General features: G+C 42.5%; 1 long non-coding RNA gene across 1 annotated transcript in view; it reads left to right on the top strand.

The window, feature by feature from the left end:
- Positions 1 to 4,710: 4,710 nt before the first annotated feature.
- The window catches only part of LOC138527322 (uncharacterized), a 76,216-nt gene continuing 60,462 nt past the window's right edge, over positions 4,711 to 20,464 (top strand). The window contains exon 1 of the long non-coding RNA XR_011283893.1: positions 4,711 to 4,862. This is a non-coding gene — a long non-coding RNA (uncharacterized lncRNA). The remainder of the gene's footprint in view (positions 4,863 to 20,464) is intronic.

Raw genomic sequence — 20,464 nt, 5'->3', positions numbered from 1 at the left:
GGAGGGTAGTTAGTGGGAAAATTGTCATAACCGGTTTGTGTTCTATTTTATAGATTTGCACTGATTATACCATAAACAAGGAGGACCACCTCGGGGACCCGGAAGGAGAAACCCAAGGAAATCCGGAGTGTCGCTCCACACCAGAAAAGAAACCTGAGAGAAGGCTGGGTGTATCGTTCCACATTCCAACCAGAGGCAGCGGGGAGAGCGTGTCACATCATTTGGTGATGGAAGAAGGACTTATACCTGACTGAACCTGCTTTTTCACGAAAAGAAAAAAATCCCACTTGCCCGACTCCCCCATGACTGGAACTACAGATGAAGTCAGGGGGAATCTATGGGATATTTTGGCCCACTCAGAGGTGCCTCACTACATCACTTTACTGCAATGGTGCAAGAAACAGCCCAAAATGGCTGTGCTAACTCCTGTGCGGGGAAAAGATCTTTAAACTGCATTTTTGTCACAACCAGAAAATGGCTGCACACCCCCTGCCACACACAGTTCAGGTGGGGTAAAACAGAGTACTCACTGCAGGAATGTGCCAGTGTGCTCTGCAACATTTAACCTGGAGAGAAGTAAAAGCAGCATCAGTTTGCTGAAAACCCAAAAATGTATTTTTAAAATGACACTTTCTCAACCTTAAAAAGTGCTGCTTGGTGCTAAATGCATCACTTTCTCATACACCACTGTGATTATAAAGGACCTGCAATGCCTAGGATCATTCATTGTGGCTCAGAGGAACCAGCCTCATTTGAGTGACAGCTCCAGTCCAAAGTATCTTTGAAAAATCAACCCGAGGCTTTGTGTTAATATTCACAAGAAACACAGCTATTTCTTTGCAACAGTATCAAGGATCAGCTGTCCAGAGAAAGACTCTAAATAGATGCCTGTAACTGTATGCATGCTGAAAAACAATTCTATCACTCAAGACAAGAACTATAAGCTGCACAAAGTGTATATTTGCTGACATGAAAACCAAATTTAAAGGAAGAGTAAAATGGCCTTTTTCCTGACTGAAGGGAGAAAATCGCCTATTCTAAAAATACATTGTTGTGTCGAGGCTTAATTACTTAAGAAATGTAAAAGGTTTTGTTAATGGTAAAGATACATGTATAAACTGTTTTAATTCTATATGTTTAAAGTTAAGATTTAAAAGTATAGATCAAAGCTAAAACCCAGGCTGAGTTGGCAAACTATATTTAAAAAAAAGGAAAACTTGCTCTACCAGTGCTAGCCCTGAGAAAGGGTGACACCTCATAAACTTCTGGAACAGGAAAGGCTAATTGCTAGCATGGAGGCTTTGAATACCCAGGACAATGGGGTTTCACCCAGTGCATCAGACATTCGGCTTTGCTTAAGGATGAGGCAGGCTGAAACTCTCACCTGTCAAGTGTAAAGGGCAGGAAACTTCAATCAAAGGAAAGAGGTCCCTCATCCTGCTTCAAAGGAATGGACAGGTGCTTGCAGTTGGAAGAAAAGAAAAAAAAATGACTAAGTGACATTTGGGTTTAAAGGCTTATTTTGTAACTGAACTTTAAAGACATTTAACTTTGCAGCGACAATGAGTAAAAGTATGAAAGGTTGTAGTTTTAAATCAAATGTTATGCTCTTTCTTTGAAGATAAGGTAGAACTCAGTACTGCGTAAGGAACAGAAGTTGTAAAGAATAACAGATTGTGGGGAAAGTATTGATGTTGCGCACTTGACATTTTGTACACATTTCCCGGGGGTGAATGCGCCTCTGTGTACGAAGTTGGGACATTTTAGGCTAAATCTTTCATGGTTAAAATTGCAAAAATGTAGCCGAAAGCCTAAACCAAGTCCCACAGACTGGGGGTTTAGATTGAAATGTGACCCGCAAAATATGTAACCTGTGCATCTGGTTTTCCTAGAGGTTATAACTGTATAAATATGTATTTATGTCAAAGTTAGATTTTTGGTTCCAGTGATTAGGGGAGGTTTCTAGTCATTGTAAAAATCATCCCATAAACATGACATCCTTTTCTGTGATCCAATCAGCGAAAAGCAAGACGGAAAGTATGCTCTTGCCCAATCATAGCATTATGGGTGTGGGTAGTAAGCCGGCCCCTATCATATAATTTAGTGATGTCATTTGGCATGATAAATAAGGGCACCTGACAACACACAAACACGGATTCCTGACTTTCTTTCGGAATTCCTGCGTGGCGTCCTGTTCCTGATTTCTTCATCCTACTTGATCCTGATTCCAGATTTCATTGCAAAGCCAAAGCCTATGCATTGCTGAACCCTTTTCAGCTAGGCCTCAACTCTAAAAATCCCAAAAACCCAAGGGAAGCATTCTGATCCAATCTGGCTTACTACTGCTAGATGCATGCCTGCAAACTCACCATCCCACTGATCTCCTGTCTCCAGTGCAGTTCAGTGCACTCCAGTGCAGTCAGGTGACCAGAATGGCCTTGATGATCCTGTCCTGCCCGAGTTGCCCAGCTTTCCTTGGTTAGACTCGATCTATGTGATTACCAGAACCCTTGATGTTCCAAAATCCTAAATTAAAGTGGACTGTAAGTATGAATAGGAGTCATAGTAAACCATAGCATACCTTGCCTTGTCTTGTCCTATTCTAATCTCTAAACCATCCTATCCTGACCTTAAGAACCTGTAACATTGTCAAAACCCTTCTTGCAATCCTGTTCTTGATTTACCTTGTTAAGCACCATTTCTTTAGTAATTTTTCTCTTGTGTAAATCTGAAAACTATCCATTCCACTTCGAGTGATCCGACTGGTTCCGCCGGGGAGGACACTTGGGATCTGGTTGAAGTCATGAATGAACTCTACAGCTTACTTTTTCCCTCCTCGGTATTCTGCACGGAATGCTCTAGCATAGAGTAAAACTATAGTACATCTTTTCTTGTCAAACCTGAGTTTCTTTTCTGTTTTCACTGCCCAATTTTTCTAAAAACACCTCTTATTCAACTTACCTACCTTCCTCCGTTTAATAGATAGAGACCTTATTTCAACGCTGGATTATACCTAAGACCAAAAACCGCACTCAAAATCAGTGTATTTCATCCGTTTTTCTTAAAAACCATTTAGTAAATTTTATGCATGAATCTGCGTTTTTGCAAAGTTTTACACGTGTGATTTTTGTTCTAAATTATTTTCAACCTTCCATTCAGATTCAAAGTGTTTACATTTGCTCAAACCATAGCTCATGGTTGTTAGCATCTTTCCAATGGTGCTCCCATAGAAATTTGTATTGATTTAAGGATTTTTGCACCCATTCATTGTTTTACACAGCCATTTCCGAATGTAATTTTAAAGTGTAAGATTTCAAATCCATTTTTTTCTCTTGTTTGGGGAGGGAAGGCTGGATTTGAATTCTAGTTCTATTCCTTATTCCCGATCACCTGCTGATTCCTTATATCTAGGTAGAATTGTTTATTTGTGGGTTGAGGCATTTTGCAGGGGGAAATCTTAACCTAAATGCCATATTTCTAAACAAGCCAAAAGTGTTCTTTTCTCTGGTGTTTTCCTTCTGTGTTGCTAAAGAGTGAATTTAAGTGCATTACATACCATTTTACCTGTTATTGTCACCACATTGGTGATTGCTTCTCCCTATTAAAAAGTATATGTATATGTTTGATAGAATTTCAAATAAATAAATAAATATTACCTTTACCAACCAGCCTGATTCCTGGTCCATTGTGACCTGGGGTATTTGAGAAGGGGTGTGAAATGAGTGGTATATCACTCAGAATATTGAACCTGTAGACATAATAAAATAAGCGTTTTGATTGTGCGTTGCATACTAGGCTGAGACCAGGGTACATTGCCTGATTGAAATACTTAACACCTATTACAACTTTACACTTGCACGAGGACATGAATGGATAAATCCTCTGTATAGATTGGTGAAAATGGTCATAAAAAGTAGAGAAATGGTAAACAGAAAACACAGACCGTTCCCACTCACTTCGATCTCTGGCCATGGTAGGTTTAGCTCACCGATTGGGAGGATAGCTCAGAAGCAAAGCGCTCGCCTTGGAAACAAGACGAGGTGCAATATCACAGGTTCGATTCACCAGCTCTGCGCTTAGAAACCTCTGGGTTACAAATAGCCAATTATAAGTAAAGATATTGGTGTTTTTGCCTGTAAAAGTTGCAGTGCTCTTTGAGCCTAAAAGACATATTAAGTAGATTCAGAGTGGTTTGTCGAGAGTTGTCTTTCTGGAATGAGGGACCTTGTTCCATATGGGACGGTCACACTAAAGGGAACAAGATAACAGCTGTTGATTGTAAAGAGTGAGCATAGGCCGTGAAGGGTATGGGTAGGACCTGAGGGTAGGCAGCCACGTGTGTGAGTCCTAAGAAGTCCCTGGGGGTAGTTAATGCCCAAACCGCTCTGAGGCACTAGGAAAAGAAGTTAAGCATGCTGGACAACCCAGCGACAAGAGAAGCAGTACGTAAAGCGCATAACATACTATTTCTACATAATTATTGCACATGGAGCGAATGTACATTTTCAATGGAAAAATGTACTTTTCTATTCAAATCAAGCCTTTAATGTATCTACATAATATAGCGTGAGGATGTTTCCTGCAAAGGCAATGGCCCGGCTTTGCTGGCGTATTTACAATGCAGTAGGATTGTGACGTCATCACTTGATGACGAGCTCCGGGTAATATCTGCTCAGCGCTGGAGTTTTGCCTCGTCTTTGGTCTCTGGCTTCTGATCGTGTTGGATGGTGCCGCTTGGTACTCATTTCTGAACAGTTGGACAGGAAACCTTTTGACCGCCTGTTGCGAGTTTTTCGTTTCGACAATCTTGCCAACAGACATTTTTAGCCGACCTTGGCTGACTTAACATGGACGCTGATCAGGTAAGTGGACGCGATTGTATGTATGGTAATTTATTCAGCTGTGGGATGTACTTCAGTATTTGCCAATATTCATTCCAAATGTCCATTAATTGTCGGAGTCAATGATGTTTAAGATAAAAACGTGAGCTCAAGTTACCGGCAAGTGAGACTTCGTGATGACAACCGGCAAAAAGGAGACACTTTCCCATAAGTCTTATTTGTTTTGTTAATTAGAAATGTATTTCCGGTGTCATACGCGCGATGTATTTATTTATGTATGTATTCGGCTTTGCCTGAGAGTCTGTCTGATAGTGCATTTTTACAAGATTGGCTCTGTAAAATGAAATGTACACGACAGTGCACAGTGTGAAAACACGCCACAGCATATTATCATGGAAAATGCAAACCCTAAAAGGCATGATAATGACACATGTCCGGTACATTGATGTGTCTTCTCGCTGTCAGACTCCAAACAGGGAGATGATAATCTCACACCTGGCCCGTGTGCATATGAAATGATTGCGTGATGGAAATGGGTGAGCCAGACAGTAGGGCTTCAAGTGTTGGACAGTGTTACTTGTGTTTTTACCTGTTTGTCTTTTCTATGTTATCTAAGCTGGTATTGGAGTGTAAATAGACATGCGAGGTCCCTGCCCAGAGCCTGTTAGCATCACAGAGGGTGGAGCATTTGTAAGGACGTGGCCTTTTTTTTGTGCAGAAAAGGTGTGACTGGTCTTTTGTCATCAAAAAGTACCAATAGATGAATCTTTTGCTTGGTGTCCCTTTGTGGCACATGGCATGTAGCGATCATGATGTCATCAAGATGGCCACCAACAACGTTCATGAACTCGTCAACATCTCTGTTATTTATGGACTGGTTTCAATTTTTAAATCACGACTTGAAAGATGCAGCAGGCCTAAAAAAAAGTAATTCTGGCAATATTTACTCTTCAGTCAAAGGTTTCCGTAACCATATTGCGAAACCTCTCCATAGCCGTATTGTGAAACCTTTCCATATTGTGAAACCTCTCCATAGCCATATTGTGAAACCTTTCCGTAGCCATATTGTGAAATCTTGTTTGCCCTTTTCATTGGATATTTCAAAGGAAACACAGCCTATCAATATGAAATGTAAGCAATTGCTACTTAATTTTAACTTGTGAAATAGGATTCTCTATGAATTGTTGACATTTCCAAACTTGAGCTAACAATGATATACCGCCCCCTAGTGGTTCACAAATTTTAATAAACATCATATTTGCTGTAGCCATCATCAGGATCAGAGGTTGGTACAGCGTGTCGCTCATTATCATATAGATCATAGGTCTGCAATCTTTGGCTCTCCAGCTGTTTTGAACTACAAACCCCATGATCCCCGCCCATTGAGTATGCTGGCTAGGGCTGATGGGAGTTGTAGTCCAAAACATCTGGAGAGACAAAAAGGTTACGGACAACTGATATAGATCATCGCTTCCCATACACTCACATGTCTTTACAAGGGAAGTTGTTTGCTATATATTTACGTGGTGGCCTGCACCTTTTCTTCACACAAACATTGTAAAGAATTCAGACTGGACTCTAAATCATCGCATTTCCCAGTAAATGGGAGCTTTCTCTCCTTCCTCCATGATCCATCCATGCTTCTAAGAGAATGCTTCCAGGTAGCAGGTCTACAGTCCAACATGTGTATGTTTTTGGGCTTCTTTTGCATGAATATATTTGCCTGTGCTCACTTGTTGTAAAATGCTCTTTCTGTGCCAGACATCCCATACGCCAACCTGCTGCTTGTACCTAAAGTGAAGTGTGCCTTAGGGGGAGGTGTACGCGTCCCCTTCATTGCTGCTAGGCAATGGAACCCCCTGACGCTCTCGCTCGGATCTGAACCCTCACAACTCGCCTTTCGCAAAGCTATCAAAACAAGGCTGTTTTTTTACCACCACCCCCAGCAAAGCCAGCAGCGTCTCCATGCCAGGTCAAGATGTGCACTCATGCCAAAATAGCTATTTCTAATGTGTAACGTCACAAGATGCTTCACACTATGTAACCCTATGTAACCATTTAGCTGTGCATGTAACACATCACGTACCCTAGTATGTGCAGCCACCTATAACTAAGCTGATTCCATGTAACAGCGTTACGATGCCTCTGGGCTGTTTGAGCGCTTTATACATGTAAATAAGTAAAGAAATTAAATAAATAAATAGTACAAAATAACGATATACATGTGTGCAGTAAAACGGCCCATAGACAAATGTGTCACAAAGACAGTGTTGAGATGTTATGGGCCTAATTTGCAAAAAGAGTGCTAAGTCCGCTCTAAGTAGTTAGCGTGAGCAAGAACACACTAAATGTACAGCGTGGGTAGTTGATTCATGGGACTGAATTTGTGCAGAAACATGCAGTGCAAAGAAACGCGAGTAGCCCCCCCCCCAAAAAAGCAAAACACGCCTCCATGGCAAACAGAACATAGCACTGTCAAACAACATTTGTGCCAGTCCATGGAAAACAATGAAACAAGGAATGCTTATCAGGAATCGCCATTACTTCCACTCTTCTCCTGCGACCGAGAATTCTTCATCCCTGTAGCCCACTAACCTGCACCTCAGCCCCCTACGCAAAGGCAGTACCCCCATTAACCTATGATTAGTGTCAACTTTTATGTAACATGTGTCGGCACAATCATGGGGAAATGTCAGAACTTGTTTTCGCCAGTCGATCCTAGGATTGTGGGTCTCCAGCCAGACCATTCCCAATATCATCTGGAACTGAGGAGCACTGATGAGACTGAAAGTAATGTCCTCTTGATGCCCGTCCTGACACAGAAGCTTGACTTTCTCTGTGTATTGTGTCACCGGGCCGGATGCTAGCTGAGAACCATCCACAGCAGTGACGTTTTCCGATTTCTGCTTCTGTATGAGAGGAAGGCCTATTCGGAGAGCCAAATCTTGGTCAATGTAGTTACCCACAGCTCCACAATCAATATATGCCTCCAAGGCATGTATTTTTGATGGTTGCTTGTGATTCACCAAAAGCACTGGAAGGACTAGATGTGAGGTCTGTACGGATTCCTTTTTTATGCTCGACAAGCCGACCCCTACACTTGCCGGGCATTGGTGTTTTCCGAGTTCAGTTCTTCTTCATCAGTTTTGTCTGTTGCCCCAACCGTTTTCTTAGGTGGTTTTACCGGGCAGTCACAGAGGAAGTGACCTGCTTGTCCACAATATAAGCAAAGCTGTTGTTGTCTTCTTTTTTCCCTTTCTGCTTTGGTAAGGGGACTTCGTAATCCACCAATTTGCATTGGCTCAGACTGTTCATGTGGTTTAGTCTGATTCTCCCGCGGTTGTACGTAAACTGACCGCCCCTCTGATCTAGCTCAATCCATTTTCCGATTCTGCAACCTATGATCGAGCTATGTAGTCCGCACACTTCTCAGGGGGATTCACCACTTGCGCCAACACATCCATAAGTTCTCCACGTAACCCTCTATAAAAGAGTGTAGTCCTCTTCTCTTCTGGCCAGTTGGTCTGGGCTCTGAGACGATTGAATAGGTTAATAGATCTTGACTCCCTTGTCTGAGTGACAACAACTCGTTGTCCAGAGCTTGTCCTTGCGTATGACGGACAAACAATTTCTCCATCTCAAGTTGGAAATTCCCAAAGTTCCGGAGTAAAGGGTCATCTTGATTTACCAAAGGTATAGACCAGTCCGCTGCACTACCTCCTAAATACGAAAGTACTTTGGCTTGGTCATTAGGAAAGGCTCCTGGTCTGCACAAGAAATGAAGGCGACATTGGTTCATAAATACAGCGAACTTGTTTGGGTCACTGATGAAGCGTTCGGGAGGGGCTAGAGGCACTGCTCCTTGAAGAACCACCTGAACCGGTGTTGATTGTTGTGGTGTGGAAGAATGAGAAGAAGGGGTCACTCCAGGCAGTGAAACCTGTCCTGCTTGTGCTTGTAGCATTTGTCTTGCCAATGTGTCAGTTCTTTCCCGAGTTACAATAAGATCCCTCTGTAATGCATTGGTTTCTTTTGTTTAAGCATGTACTTTAGCCCATAATTCCACTAGTAAGAGGGCTAACCGATCTGTTTCTGAAGTTTCCATAGCACCCAAGCAAAGAGTATTAGAGGCTTTGCGTTCTGTCACGCTCACCTGGTCTCTGCGTAGGCATTGGAGCACGGTTGCAGCCCTCCCTGAACTTGAATCTCCCCCTTCAGGCCTCTCCCTCAGTAGAAATGCTGTGAGCGGTGGTATGTGGTGATACTGCTCCTGCGTGGAGATAAGAGTGCGTGAGTGTGCCAATCTGTGATTGTTGTACCTCTCGAACCCTTCATCCCAAAGTACGGTTTCTGTGAGCATATGCCGGCCCATAAAGTTCACCTGTGAATTGTTGAAGATAAGCTCTCCATCCTGCTACTTCTGGCAGGGGCGCGTCGAATGTGATCTATTTCCTTCACTGATTCCTGATAAGGATTAGTCCAGTCCAGCTGCGACTATGCTTCTCCTTATGATTGGTAAGTCTTTCTTGAGCTCTTGTGAAGCTGTTCGTTCTGTTTAATGTCTCTATATGTTGCTCCTATTTAGGCTCGCAATAATGCCTCTCTTCTGTTTTCTTCCCTTAGATGGAAATGTGGCCTCAATGCAGCTGTGAGACGCGAGATGCGGCCGGATGGAAGATGGATGCTACCGCAATGTTCGACAGCAGGTAAATGATGGTTTAAGGAAAAGCACAAAGTATGGCGAAGTGCAACCTTAAACTGACTGTTTTTTCAATGTTTAACCTTGTCTTCTGTTTTTCCTTGCAGGCGCTGCTGTCAACGATGGAGGGTGTCGTGCTTCGGTGCCAAGATGAAGGTTTCGGCGTTCCGGAAAGTGTAAAGATGAATACTTGGTTCACCGAAGAGATGTACAGGTAAGAACAGCTTCCTCCAGTTGGTAAGTTTGCTGGCAGGAACCATGAAGTCCAAGAAGCAGGATCTTCAAAGGTAAGTCTGACCTCAGGCGACGGTGAGCGTTACGCTGCTTGCAAGTGCAGAACAACGCAAAAGGTCTGTCTTGAGGATCGGGGCAGCTTACATAGCTGGGATCGTGGGCATGCCAATTAGGGCCAGCTTACCAGCCACACCCTGCCACTCCTAGAGAGTGAGCACGTGTGAAGGCAATCCATTAGCAGCCACACCCAAGAATACACTTGGGGCTGCTTAATGGATGGAATGTTCAAGGTTAATGCATCCGGCTTAATGGATGGAATGTTCAAGGTTCATGCATCTGAAATGCTATGTCCATAATAAAAGCTTTTTGGTGTTAAATGGATGTTCTTGTTTAATTTTGTTTGTGAGCCTGGTGCCAAAGGCGCCAGGACAGTGTCCAGCCAGGTCTCCTGTGCATGTGACCCCTGCATGCCTGTGCCCCTGACTTCATGACCATGACAGTAAGGTACACAGCCAAGGTACACAGTCCGCAGTATTTGGTGAAAAGATCTGCTACAACGAGTGTGAGGCACTGACGTAATAACCCACACTTACCAGTATGAAAGACCAGCGTATGCAGTCCAAGAACGATCCAGGTCAGAAACGATGCAGGCAGATGGAAAAGACCAAATCAGAAGACGGAAGCAAATCCAAACAGCAGAGCCGTATTTGTTACCGTACTGACACGGTCAGATGCAGAATCAGGAGGCAATAAACAATATCCGACAGGCGGGCCAGAGCCAGTTGCAGAATAGGGAGGCAATAAACAATATCTGACAGGCAGGCCATGTCAGAGCAAGGATAGCAAGTTCTCAAGTACAAAACAGAAGGCTTTAGGAGTCTGTGAATCAGTCAAGGTCAGCAACAGGGTATTCCAATAACAATAACAAGGTCAGCCTTACGGCGTAGCAAAGAACATTCAGGAACTGAACCAAGGGAGCTTTGGTTTCAGGAACATACAATCAGAAGCGCCGATCAGAACATTGCTTCCTTCTTTATACGTTCAATGAGTGCAGCACTTACGCCGCAATTCAGAGTTATGTCAAGCCACGTCCGGGTAGAGCACACCATGACCATGGCAACCTCCAGAGAAGCTTTGAATGTTCAAAGAAGGCATGTGCCCCATGCCTGGACCAGGTTGTATGAGGCCACGCTGAGAAGGAGGTGGGAACTGTGTCCTAGAGGGGGCAGGCAAACAGGGATCCATAACAGTACCATCCCACAAGGGCACCCCCACACCACAGGAGGCATAGAAATGCTGTAACAGCTGCAGGGCGTGAATGTTCTTGAGAGGCTCCCAGGTCTGATCCTCAGGGCCATAGCCATTCCAGTCCACCAAATAGTAAGGAACCCCCACCCGTGATTGCATTTCCAAGATAGCAGAGACCTCGTACTCCTCCGAGGCATGGACGGACAAGAACAAGAGCTGGACGGGCAGGTGGGCACGTACTAGGTGGACAAGGGAGACATGAATGACCGGGTGTACCCGCCAATGCGACGGAAGGGCCAGACCCACCGCCACCCACAGAGTTGATCAGGGCAGACACCGCAAAGGGACCCACATAGCGAGGGAGTAGATGTCAGGCTGAGAGGTCCTGTGTCCGCGGAAGCTGCTGATCCCCCGACAATCCCTCTGAAATGTAATTCCCAGAACTAGATATTAATTCAGCTCTGCAAACTACACCCCAAAGGGAAAAGGGGAAGTGGATAACAAAACAACACCAGGCTGACTGCGTCAAGGCTAACCAAACTGAACCTGCAGAGGATATAAGAAAAGCAGATACAAATCCTTTTATTACTTACTTAACCTTTAGAGTTGGAAAGACTTTAAATCCTTAACTAATAATTAAGAATCATACCTGGTTCTTCTCTTGAAATTTCTTAGAGAAGCTTGTAAAGAAGCTGAAAATCTCTCTTACTTGAGACTCTTGAAATTCACAGCAACTTCTTATTTTGGGCAAACCTGGAAAGTTTTGCTCTTTGCCTTTTTTCCAAAATTCACTAATTGTCCAGTTAAATTGTCTTTAATTTTTTCTTTCTTTTTCTTTCAAACTTTTCTTTAGTTTTCAAACTTTTTACAATTCTAAAGAGTTTGTGAATTCTTGAAGAAACACGTGCTAAACACACACGCAGATAATCTCAATACTGAAGATTCGCACGTTGAAAACTTCCTGCGTTGAAGAACACGCGCACTGTAAGAAAAGTCCACGTGCAGAAAACACACACGCTTGTAAACACACGCGAAGCAGAATTCACGCGCAAATGGAATCTCGCGCAGATAGCACACGTGCTTGTAAACTCCCGCGCTGAAGAATTCCCGCGCCTATTCACACGCGCCTTAACCCACGCGCAAAAGAGTTCACATGCGGTCGAGTTCACGCGTTAAAAAGACACGCGCTGGTAATCACACGCGTAATTGAGTTCTTGCGCAGAAGCACACGCGCTTGAAAACACACGCGCAATAGAGTTCTCACGCGGCGAACAGATTCTCGCGCTAGGAAGCACACGCGCTGGAAAACACCCGCGCAATGGAGTTCTCACGCGGCGAACAGATTCTCACGCGCTGGAAAACACACGCGCTATTGAGTTCTTATGCGGCAAACAGATTCTCGCGCTAGGAAGCACACGCGCTGGAAAACACACGCGCAATAGAGTTCTCACGCAGTGAACAGATTCTCGCGCTAGAAAGCACACGCGCTGGAAAACAAACGCGCAGTTCAATTCTCTCACCTGGAAGTACACGCGCTGGAAAACACACGCGCAATAGAGTTCTCACTCCGAAACAACGCGCTTGAAAACACACACGCAAATTTCCCTCGCACGCGCAAAGGTTCAACGGTTAGTTTCAGATTACACGTAGTACGTGTTTAACAAATAGCGTTCACCCGTTAACCTCGCGCAAAACTTCAAGCGCACTCAAAAAGTTCACAATATAAATTCAAAGGTAACATTTTACGAGTTCTCACTTAAATGTCTTTAAGATAAACAGAGCAGCAGTTAAACAAAGTCACTTATCTCCAGAACGATTTCTTAAATATCTTCAGAGTTTCCTGTCTTCAAAACGCATTCCTGACAGCTGATAACTTCTCCTGAAACCCCCAAGAAAGTAGCCGCTCAACTGCTAGCGCCTGAAGGATATAATCCACCAGGCCCAAGTCTAAAGCAGGAGCAGCCACTAAACACGTCCTCTCAGCTGGGGTTTAGATGATGAAAGGCAAAGAGTGACAGTTTAGAATGTTCATTGTTGTTCAGCAGTGTTTTCTAACCAATCAGAGCTGTCACTGTGAAACTCCATTTTGCCTTGGGTCAGAACCAGGATTCTGAATCAGGAAGTTAAGGCCATACCAACTACAATAGAAAACTTCCCACCCACACAAGGCTAATCTAAAAAAGGATAAAAAAAGAGAAATAATGGGAAAGAAACTTGAATAAGGGAAAATAGCCTGAATAGGGGAAGGAAACCTGACACTACCCCCTCCTAATGCCCAGTCCCTGGGCCTACCTTATGTGGATTTTTAGCATGAAACTTAGCAACTAAATGGGGAGCATGTACATCAACTGAATCTTCCCAAGATCGTTCTTCAGGTCCATATCCCTCCCAATCAATTAAATACTGCAACCTTCCCCTCACTCTCCTGGAATCCAAAATTTGTTTAACCACAAATTCCTCAGATGAATCCTCCAAAATCACAGGGGAAGGTGGTGTTCTAAATCTAGTTCCTGAACAAACTCGTTTTAAAAGGCTAACATGGAAAGTAGGATGTACCTTCAAATGCTTGGGTAATTTCAATCGTACTGCCACAGGGTTGATGATTCTCTCTACCTCGAATGGGCCTACAAATTGTGGACTGAATTTATTCTTCCCCTTAATTTTTAGGTACCGGGTAGAAAGCCAAACTAAGTCTCCCACCTTATATTCAGGACCAGCCTTCCTTCTCAAATCAGCACACCTTTTATATTTCAACTTGTTTTCTCCCAGCACCTTTCTTGCTCTATCCAAGTTGTTCTTCATTACCAGCAAACGATCTTCCACTCTAGGATTCTCGGAATCCTCCAACACCTCAAAACTCAGAAAGCGAGGATGAAACCCACGACCCAAAAAGAAAGGGGACATAGAAGTAGTATCTTTACCACAATTGTTGTAAGAGAATTCTGCCAACCATACCAAATCCACCCATTCCTCTCCAGCTTGTAAGTAACACCTTAAAAACTTCTCCAATTCCTGATTTACTCTCTCCACTTGTCCATTAGCCTCCGGATGGTACCCAGAAGTCAAACTAACATCTACCCCAAGTTTCCCACAGAAGGCCCTCCAAAATTCTGAAATAAATTGAGATCCCCTATCAGAGATAACTTGACTTGGGAGTCCATGTAGTCTAACCACACCTTGCAAAAAACTATGAGCCAGTTTTTCTGTGGTAACCTCTCCCTCGGTAAAAAATGTGCTTCTTTAGTAAGAAGATCCACCACAACAAGAATGGTAGTACAACCCTTATCTTGAGGGAGATCAACAATGAAATCCATAGAAATAGTGTGCCAAGATTGAGGAGGAAGAGGTAACGGCTCCAATAAACCATGCGGCTTCCCAACTTGACTTTTTGCTTGTGCACAGACTACACATGTTTTAACAAAGTTCAATGTGTCTTGGCAAATTTTTTCCCACAAAAGTTCCTTCGAACCAATTCCAGAGTTTTTCTGAAACCAGGATGTTGTGATTAAATGGATTCATGACAATTTCTCAAAACCTTTTCTCTTAACTCTTCAGTAGGTAAATAAAGCTTGTTATCAAAAAATGGAAGACCGTCTTTCAAACTTCTGGCTGGATCCAGTCTCACCCACTCCTCCATCTTCTGCAAGGACATATTCTGGCGAACTTCGTTCAAAAAATCAATTTCTTTAATGGCTCCGGCTAACAAAAAACGTTCTGGAGCAATTAGAGGTTCTGGCTCCAGAATCTCTCTCTCCTCACTACCAGGAAATTGGCGGGATAAGGCATCAGCTTTTTTGCTCTGACTTCTGGGTTTAAAGGTCACAACGAAATCATAATCGGCAAAGAATAAGGACCAACGAAGTTGTCGTGGAGACAAGGTTCTTGCAGTTTTTAAAAACAATAAATTTCTATGATCAGTAAGAACCGTTACCGTATATCTTGCCCCTTTCAGAAAATACCTCCATTCTTCAAAAGCGGACTTTATTGCTAATAGTTCACGATCTGCAATTGTATAGTTCACTTCAGCAGCAGAAAACTTCCTAGAAAAGAATGCAACTGGATGTAGTTGACCAGTAGTTTAATTTCTTTGAGAAAGCACCACCCCCAACGCTAAATTTGAAGCGTCCGCCTCCACAAAAAAAGGTTTAGAGAGATCAGGATGAATTAGAATCGGACTAGAAGTACATTTTTGTTTTAACTCTTGAAAATCTTTTTCTGCTTCAAGGTCCCAGTCAAATTTCACTCCTTTTTTAAAAAGTCTCGTTATAGGAGCAACTAGCCGAGAAAAAACTTCGATAAATCTCCTATAAAAATTGGCAAACCCTAAAAAACTTTGTATTTCCTTAACCTTAGTAGGAGTGGGCCATTCAAGAACTGCTTGAACCTTTTTAGGATTCATTTCTAAACCCTTAGGTGAAATTATAAAACCTAAAAACTCCACAGAATCTGTATGGAATTGACTTTTTTCCAATTTGGCAAACAAATGGTTTTCTCGCAACTTTTGTAAGACTAAGCAAACATGTTTCTGATGTTGATCCAGGTCAGAAGAGAAAATCAAAATATCATCGATATACACAACAACAAAAATATCCAGGTATTCTCTAAAAACCTCGTCAATAAAAAATTGGAAAGCCGCTGGAGCATTACATAAACCGAATGGCATAACTTGGTATTCATTGTCAGGCTGAGATCCTGGTGTCTGCGGAAGCTGCTGATCCCCCGACAATCCACCCAAAATGTGGCACTCTGAGCTGATAATATATATAACCGCTCAGTTTACCTCACTTCCAGGGGAAAGGGGGAAGGGACAAATAAACAAACACAGGCTGGAAGCTATCAACTCGCTGGTTCTTCACCTGTAGTGAAAACATAAACATGTAATACAACTCATTACTCAATGGGTTACTATACTAGCCTTAAAACTCTATATCCTTTACCAAAATAGTCAAAAAACCATACCTGGTACTTCTCTTCAGTATGCCCAGAGAAGTGATAAGCAGACAAGACTTCCTTACTTGTTGACCAGAATCTTAAAGATTATTCAGCCTTCTCAGCAGGTCCAGGAATGTAATATTTAACTTTGTAGTTCGTCTTCTCAACCTCAAGATTCTTGAACAAGGTCTAAAGTTCTTTAAATAAGTTTTAAGGAAGTTCTTTTAAGTTCTTGTATTTATTTTTATATTTTCTTTTTAGAGTGTCTTTTACTCTGGAACGAATTTAAAACTTGCGATGAAATCTTCACGTGGAAAAATCCAGCACACGTGCTAAAATCCAAACCGCGGGTAAAACGCATACGCGCTGAAAATCCAAACCGCGGGATAAAACACACGCGCTTTAATCCAAGTCGTGGGAAATACGCACACACGCTGAAAATCCAAACCACGGGAAAAAAAACACACGCGCTTTACTCCAAATCGCGGGAAATACGCACACGCGCTGAAAATCCAAAGCGGGAAAAACACACGCGCTTTACTCCAAGTCACGGGAAATACGCACACGCGCTGAAAATCCAAATAGCAGGGAAGACGCACAAGCGCTAAAGTCCAAGACGCGAGTTAAACACACTCGCGCTAAAGTCCAACCCACGAAAAAATACGCATACGCGCATAAACCAAATCGCGCGAAAAAAGCACACACGCTTTTATTTTATCACGTGACACTTCTGAGAGCTCGCGCGGAAGCTCCACATAGATTTGTTCTTGCGCACGCGCAGATAAGAAACGCGTTATAAAATACACACGCGAACTCACGTAGCAAAACCCTCGCGTATATGAACAGTAAACGCGAGTCCAAAGTTCACGCATGCGCTTCACTCTCACGCGCAGAGTCACACGCGCAGGCTCAAGGTAACGGAAAAAAATCACGCGCTAGTTTGAAAAGATACGTAGGAAAGAAAACAAACGTACGCGCTTCAGTTTTTAGATTTCGCGGTTTCAATCCTTTTAAATTAATATAACCTTTTTACAAAGTTCATCAAAACATGAAAAGTCACTTATCTTGTGATTGAGTCTTGAAAACTTCTTTTCTCAGAAAATTGGAAATTTCTCACTCCTGTCCTGTGTCTCCACCAAACTCCATGCACGACTCCTGTTATATTTTCAAATATGCCGCTCGACTGCTTGAAACTTGACACCCTTGAACAAGTTAAGCAGGAGCAGCATAGCACACGACCTCTCAGCTGGGCAAAGACGGTGAAAGGCAGTTTAGAATGTTCACTGTCCTCCCTATAAACAATCTCCAGCCAATTAGAATTTAGACTGAGAACCTCCATCTTGGCTTGGGGCATTTTCCATAGACTGCAAAGAAGGTTAAGGGCAAAATTGGCTGTTTAAAAATATAACCCATAATAACTTCCCAAAACCTTTCTATACTAAATATGTGTCTCCCCTGACCCAATGTAAATGAGTATATGATATTGTATGTAAAAGAATATGTTGCTCCAACCTGACACTACCTGACAGTACCCCCATCCTAACGCCCAGTCCCTGGGCCACTTTTCAATGGAAATTTTTTATGGAATCTTTCAACCAAACGAGGAGCATGCACATCACTTGCTTTCTCCCAAGTGCGCTCTTCAGGACCAAAACCCTCCCAATCAATGAGATACTGTAGCTTTCCTCTTACTCTTCTAGAGTCCAGAATTCTCTTAACCAGAAATTCTTCGGAAGCATCTTCCTCAATCACAACTGCTGAAGGAGTAGGTGTCAATCTAGTTCCTTTAACCACAGGTTTTAATAAACTAACATGAAAAGTTGGATGAGTTTTCATATGTCTGGGTAATCTAAGACGAACAGCCACAGGATTAATCACCTTTTCGACAACAAACGGTCCTACGAAACGAGGACTAAACTTATTTCTTCCTTTAATTCTCAAAAACTTGGTTGATAACCACACCAAATCTCCCTCACTATATTGAGGACTTATCTTTCTTTTAAGGTCAGCAAACTCTTTGTATTTTTGTTTACTCTCCACCAACACCCCTTTTGCCTTTTCCAAGTTTCTTTTCATGACTTCTAGTCTCCTTTCTACTTCTGGGTTTCCTGAATCATTATTGATCTCAATACTAAGAAAACGAGGATGAAAACCTCGTCCCAAATAAAACGGAGACATAGAGGTGGCATCCTTACTACAGTTATATGCGAATTCTGCAACCCACAACAAATCTACCCACTCTTCACCTGTCTGCAGATAACACCTCAAATATTTTTCCAACTCCTGATTTATCCTTTCTACCTGCCCATTGGTTTCGGGATGGTAACCTGATGATAGACATACCTCAACTCCCAATCTCTTAAAAAAATCTCTCCAAAACTTAGAAATAAATTGAGACCCTCTATCTGAGATGACCTGACTGGGAATTCCATGTAATCTTACCACTTCTTGCAAGAAACTGTGAGCTAAACTATCAGCGGTAACCTCTCCCTTCATTGGAATGAAATGTGCTTCTTTAGTGAGTAAATCAACTACAACCAATACCGATGTACACCCTTTATCTTGTGGAAGATCTGTGATGAAATCTAAGGACACTGAGTACCAAGGCCGCGGTGGAACTGGTAACGGCTCCAATAACCCAGAAGGCTTTCCGATGAGATTCTTAGATCCAGCACAATCTTCACAGGTCTTAACAAAATTAAGGGTATCTTGTCAAATTTTTTCCCACCAAAAATTTCTTCTGACCAACTCAAGAGTCTTCTGATACCCTGGATGTCCTGCAAAAAACTAATTTGTGACACTCCTTCAACATTTTTTCTCTAAGTTCAATTGATGGTAAATAGAGTCTGTCATCTAGATAAGGTAAACCATCTTTAATTTTGCGAGCTGGATCCAAACGAACCCAATCTTCAAGTTGTGTCTCAGAAATGGATTCCCGTACTTTCTTGTCTAAGGACACTGAGTACCAAGGCCGCGGTGGAACTGGTAACGGCTTCAATAACCCAGAAGGCTTTCCGATGAGATTCTTAGATCCAGCACAAACTTCACAGGTCTTAACAAAATTAAGGGTATCTTGTCGAATTTTTTCCCACCATAAATTTCTTCTGACCAACTCAAGAGTCTTCCGATACCCTGGATGTCCTGCCAAAACTGATTCGTGACACTCCTTCAACATTTTTTCTCTAAGTTCAATTGATGGTAAATAGAGTCTGTCATCTAGATAAGGTAAATCATCTTTAATTTTGCAAGCTGGATCCAAATGAACCCAATCTTCAAGTTGTGTCTCAGAAATGGATTCCCGTACTTTCTTGAAGATTTCGTTCTCCTTTTCAATCCCAGCAAGAACAAAACGTTCTGGAGCGATCAATGTAAGTGGCTCACAGACCGACTTAACCTCACGTTCTGGAAACTGCTGTGACAGAGCATCTGCTTTTTTATTTTGATTACCTGGCTTAAAAGTAACTATAAAGTCATAATCCGCAAAAAATAAGGACCACCTAAGTTGTCGAGGTGTCAGAGTTTTTGCTGTCTTCAAAAAAAGTAAATTTCGGTGGTCAGTTAATACTGTCACAGTGTGACGTGCTACTTTTAAAAAATGTCACCATTCTTCAAATGCTGCTTTGATAGCAAGAAGCTCTCGGTCTGAAATGGTGTCATTTTCTTCTGCAGGTGAAAATCTCTTAGAAAAGTAGGCCACTGGATGCAATTGTCCTGTAACATTATGCCTCTGAGACAACACTGCTCCCATTGCCACATTGGAAGCATCAGCCTCTACAAAAAATGGTTTGGAAGTATCAGGATGAATCAAGATAGGAGAGGTAATGAATTTCTCCTTCAAAATTTTAAAAGCCTCATCAGCCTTAGCTTCCCAATCAAATGGAACTCCTTTTTTCAAAAGTCAAGTAATTGGAGCTACTAAACTGGAGAAGCCTTCAATGAATCTTCGGTAAAAATTGGCAAATCCCAAAAGCTCTGGATCTCCTTCACCTTAGTTGGAGTAGGCCAATCACAAACCGCTTCCACCTTTTTTGGATTCATTTCCAGGCCACAAGGAGTGATCACAAATCCTAAAAATTCTACCGAATCCGTATGGAACTGACTCTTCTCCAATTTAGCGTAAAGATTATTCTCTCTCAATTTTCTTAAGACCTGTCGAACGTGAATTTTGTGTTTCTCCAAATTCTGGGAAAAAATCAAAATGTCGTCAATATAAATGATAACAAAAACATCAAGAAATTCCTGAAGAACCTCATTGATAAAAAATTGAAAAGCCGCTGGGACATTGCAAAGACCGAAAGGCATCACTTGGTACTCGTACAGGCCAAATCTGGCCTTAAATGCCGTCTTCCACTCATCCCCCTCTTGGACCCTTACAAGATGATAAGCTCCACGTAAATCCAACTTAGAAAATATGGTAGCACCTTGGATTTGATTTAACATTTCTGAAATGAGAGGGAGAGGATACCGATTTTTCACTGTCATTCTATTTACCACCCTGTAATCTATACAA

This window comes from Ambystoma mexicanum, chromosome 14 (assembly GCF_040938575.1).
Source record: "Ambystoma mexicanum isolate Mex_15411 chromosome 14, UKY_AmexF1_1, whole genome shotgun sequence".
Classification (NCBI taxonomy): domain Eukaryota; kingdom Metazoa; phylum Chordata; class Amphibia; order Caudata; family Ambystomatidae; genus Ambystoma; species Ambystoma mexicanum.
Note: the sequence above shows the minus strand (reverse complement) of the source record. Positions and strands in the feature narration are given on the sequence as shown.